General features: G+C 44.6%; 1 long non-coding RNA gene across 1 annotated transcript; it reads left to right on the top strand.

Annotated features, from left to right (window-relative positions):
• The first annotated feature begins 505 nt into the window (after window positions 1-505).
• On the top strand, window positions 506-4,237 carry LOC116695378 (uncharacterized). The gene is made up of 3 exons (XR_004333445.1): window positions 506-823; window positions 3,142-3,286; window positions 3,357-4,237. It is a non-coding gene; the product is annotated as an uncharacterized LOC116695378 (long non-coding RNA).
• The last annotated feature ends 388 nt before the right edge of the window (window positions 4,238-4,625 follow it).

Below are 4,625 nucleotides of genomic sequence, written 5' to 3' on the forward strand. Positions count from 1 at the left end.
GGTGTTACTATCTAAGTGGCTGGATATTATTGCCAGGAACTTAGTCCTTTGGCCGACCTTATGAAGATAATTCTTCGGGCCATAAACTGCCCTGATAGTTTGTTGTCCAGGATACAGCCCAAGAAAGTCCACTAAGTCAGATGTGAAAATAAAAATGTGACTGCTATTCTCACTGAATAAAGCTGTGTCACATTTTGGACTGTCAGTGTTGTAATATGAATCAGATCATATCACTGTTTCTTTTGAAAGATGTTCCAGTCACTTACATCCCTATGTATGTGAATGTCTGTGTAAGTCATTGGGTGCGATCACGAGGGTTGTGAGTTGAACAAAGTGTCACAGACACATGTTTATGACTGCACTGTTTTATTATAGAAACTCAACATCTATTTTGCATATCAAATAGAGTATTGCTAACCACGCCTTAGCTTGCACACAGGAAGCTTGGATGAACAGAGCGCCCGTCTGAACAGAATGAGGCTTGCAGTTGGTTCCTGTCATGCTGATGGGTTATTGTTCCTCTTGGTCACAAGGGTGTATGCACCGAGGGGTAGAGGAGGGGAAAAGCGTCAGACGTTCAGACTGTCAGCTCTGAGCATGTTGCTTGTGTTTGCTGAATGAACTGCATGTCTCCAAAATATATTTTGCATAATAAAGTGGACCATTTACAACTCACTCAGGTCTGAGAATATCCTTTCCAACAAAGAACCTAGGGTCCAAGTCGGGACCAACAGTATGGCAAGCCAGCCAGGAGAAGAGGAAAGTAATTGAACGGAACCAGTCAGAACAGGAGACAACGGAGTCTGGGCGCCCTAAAATAAAGGTAAGCAGAACCTGTTGTCTATCAAATCTGCACATTGACTACATCTAAATTAAGGCAATGATGTCTCCATATTCTGACTGGTAAATGTAACCTGTTAAGGTGAGAATTGTGAATGGTATGTATTGTTAAGTTGTAAAAATTCAATAAATAAAAATTTAAATTAAAAAAAAAAGGTAGCCAAACGGCGTTTTGGTGAAAGGTGTGTATTGTTTCCATAGGTTTGGGACAATGCACATAAAAGGTAGTACATTTTTTAGAAAATTGTATGAGAAGTAGTACAATTTCTTAGCAAATTGTATGAGTTGTAGTACAGTTTAATATAAACTGTATGAGAGTAGTATAATTCTTGAAGAATTATATGAGGAGTTGAGTTTTTGAGTGAATTGCATGAGGTATTGCATGTGGCCACAATTATGCGAGGATGTCTGATGAAAGACATACAGTGATTACTGTGGTGGGACCAGGTCCCAAGAAGTGATGGACTTATTGGTAAAAACAATGAGTCAGAAAGCAAGTGAAAGAAATCATGAAAAGGTTAGGCGAGATGATGAGAAGACGTTGATTCCCATTGTTGGGAACAATCTGGACGATACGTCCATGTTACTTTTCTCCAAACTTTGGCAGGAGAAAAAAGATTAGCAAAAAGTAATGGAGGAATACAAAAAAACAATTGGCTGACACCAATTCCATAATTGTTAGGTCAAAGATTAAGAAAAAATATAAAATTGTTCAAGAACAATGTGCAAAATTACATGAATTGGCAATAATTGGGCAGGCATTGAGCCATTTGATCCTAGAACAACCAGAAAAAGAAGAAAAAGATAATGGTGACAAAATCCGCGAAGACAAACCTAAATTTGATAACAAACCAGACAACAATCCACCTCCTTATGAGGGTCCCCTAACGGCAAGACCGACTCCTGGATTGTACCCAGTAATAGACGTGGAGTCAGGGACAATTACAGTGGACGGGTTGAAATATCCACAACCCCAAACTGAAAAAGATGATGTTCAATCAGTCGGGTCTAAACGGTCTGGTGTGTCCAGTAATATAGATCCACCGATGCCCTTTGCAGACAGAATGGCTAGGGAAATAGGCCATAAAGACATACAAGTCTCGGATCCTCGTTATAGAAACGCAGCGGCTGCCTCCTTGCAACCCGCTCATTGGTGCCCCGGCTGGGAGACAAGGGATGTTGTTCTTTTTGGGCCTTACTGGCTACAGCAAGAATTATATCCCCAACTATTCTGGCCAGACCTAAATTCTGAGAGATATGGTTAAAACTGCAGGCATGCGCAACCTAAATGCGCGCTTTGGAATGGACAACAAAAGCAGAACAAACAATTTCTGTCACAAGCCAGCGCTCGCTCAGTACCAGACTACACTTCCCCTTTCTTCTTGGATGTTTCTGAAACAGAGGGGTTGGTAAATGGTGTTCAGTTTCAGAAAAAAGGAGGGGAAAGACACATACTAATGTACTGCAGCGTTTTAATAGACGCACACGAAAAAAGCAACCCACCATGTACCACACCCGCTTCTGGCCTAGCCAAAATAGTGGAAAAAACCGCCCATTTGGTTATGGACCCCCCCTGAACATCCTTACAACGCATAGTGTAATTGCATATGTCAACTCAGCTGTATTCCCTATGACATCATCAAGACAAAGACAAGTGAGCAAGATCATGTCAGCTCCCAACCTCCTATTCACGCATGAGGGGATAAACATGGCAGACCAGATGGGGGGGGGGAGAACCGCATTGTTGTGAAGGATTCAAAAAAAACACTGACAAAATTCGAGCAGACCCACAGGGAACCCCATTAGACAAACCAGAGATGGCGTTGTTTACTGATAGGTGCAGTTGTAGAAATGAAAAGACGGGACTATGTTCAGGGTGGGCCGTAGTGCAACAGAAAGAGACAGAGTTTGAGACAGTACGAAAGGGACAGTTAGAGGGGCACCAATCAGCTCAGAGGGCAGAGGCCATGGCTGTTCTTGAAGCTTTGGCGTATGCAAAAGATAAACGGGTTAACATCTACACAGACTCTGCCTATATGGTGAATGCTTGTCACCTAAATCTTCAGCACTGGGTGAGGACAGGGTTTGTTACCGCCACTGGCGAACCAATCAAGCATGATGAGGTAATGAAACTCTTCACGACCAGGCTCCATGACAACACTAGTGTAGCAATAATAAAGTGCAAGGGCCATGACACCACACGAACCCTAGAAACAATAGGAAACAGAGCAGCCGATGCAGCAGCAAAGGCTGCACCAGGATTTTCTGCACACGCACTTTCTAACTATGTGTTTACCACAGATCTATACGGAGAGTCTCCACTGAGAGCAGAAGTGATGAAAAAGTTGCAAGACAAAACCACCCCAGAGGAAAGAACATTGTGGGCAAGCAGGGGAGGGAGAAAGACAGAGGGGATTTGCTGGACCATCAACTAGGGCTCTAGCTGGTGAGACTGTGCCACGTTTGCCATGTTTGCCACTTGCCTTTTTTAATGAGTTACAAGCTTTTGTCTCCAGTTTCTCTAAGCAGATCGGTGAACAGACAGCCGTCCTGACTGTGCCCCAAACTGAGTGGGTCCTCCTGAGGGTGATCAAATGAAAGTGGAACCAACCGCGGTGGACGGGCCCCTGGAAGGTGGTGGAGAGAACGAGCCACGCAGTTCGGTTGGAAGGAAAGGGGGGACACTCTGTACAACTGGAGCCAGTGCACCCTCGCAGAGGAGCCCAGCAGGAGACTGGCCGAAGTGAGGACGTCGCTACAAGACAACGCCCCTGACCCGGCTGGGGAAGGGCACACACCGGCCCAGGCACCAACAGAAGGGGCAGAATAATCCCCTGCCTGAGGCCCACTGACACGAGACAGTCCACTCTCGTGTTTGAAGGAAGACAAGCAGGTCGCCGCCCCTAGGACAAAGACACTGACAATTGCGAGAACAGAGAGGGTTTGAAACGCCTTGTTTAGAGGTTCTGAAACTAGTACAAGAATAACTGTTCCGCTAAAGATATAAAGATGGGTCCTCTGGGGTGGAGGGGAAGATTAGGAACTGTTGTTTTTTCATTTGTATTAGTCACTGGGATTTGGGTGTTGAACAAAGGGTCACAGACACATGTTAATGACTGCACTGTTTTATTATAGGAACACAGCATCTACTCTGCGTATCGAATAGAACAGAACAGAGCGCCCGTCTAAACAGAATAAGACTTGCAGGTGTTTCCTAACATGCTGATGGGTTATTGTTCCTCTTGGTCACAACGGTGTATGCACCGAGGGGTAGAGAAGAGTATAAGAGAAAAGAGAAGAGGAAAAGAGTCAGACATTCAGACTGTCAGCTCTGAGCATGTTGCTTGTGTTTGCTGAATGAACTGCATGTCTCAAGAAATATATTTTGCATAATAAAGTGGACCATTTACAACTCATTCAGGTATAAGAATATCCTTTCCAACAAAGAACCTAGGGTCCAATTCGGGACCAACATCAGGTAAGGTCACATTTCTTTCTTTCAAATGAATTTCTGTGTGTGTGTGTGTGTGTGTGTGTGTGTGTGTGTGTGTGTGTGTGTGTGTGTGTGTGTGTGTGTGTGTGTGTGTGTGTGTGTGCGTGCGTGTGCATGGCACCAAGAGAAGGGGCATAAAAATCCCCTGGCTGAGGCCCACTGACATGAGACAGTCCACTCTCGTGTTTGAAGACAGAAGAAGGAAGGAAGACAAGCAGGTCGCCGCCCGCAAGACAAAGACACTGACAACTGCGAGAACAGAGAGGGTTTCAAATGCCTGGTTTAGAGGTTC

This window comes from Etheostoma spectabile, chromosome 2, assembly GCF_008692095.1.
Source record: "Etheostoma spectabile isolate EspeVRDwgs_2016 chromosome 2, UIUC_Espe_1.0, whole genome shotgun sequence".
Lineage (NCBI taxonomy): Eukaryota > Metazoa > Chordata > Actinopteri > Perciformes > Percidae > Etheostoma > Etheostoma spectabile.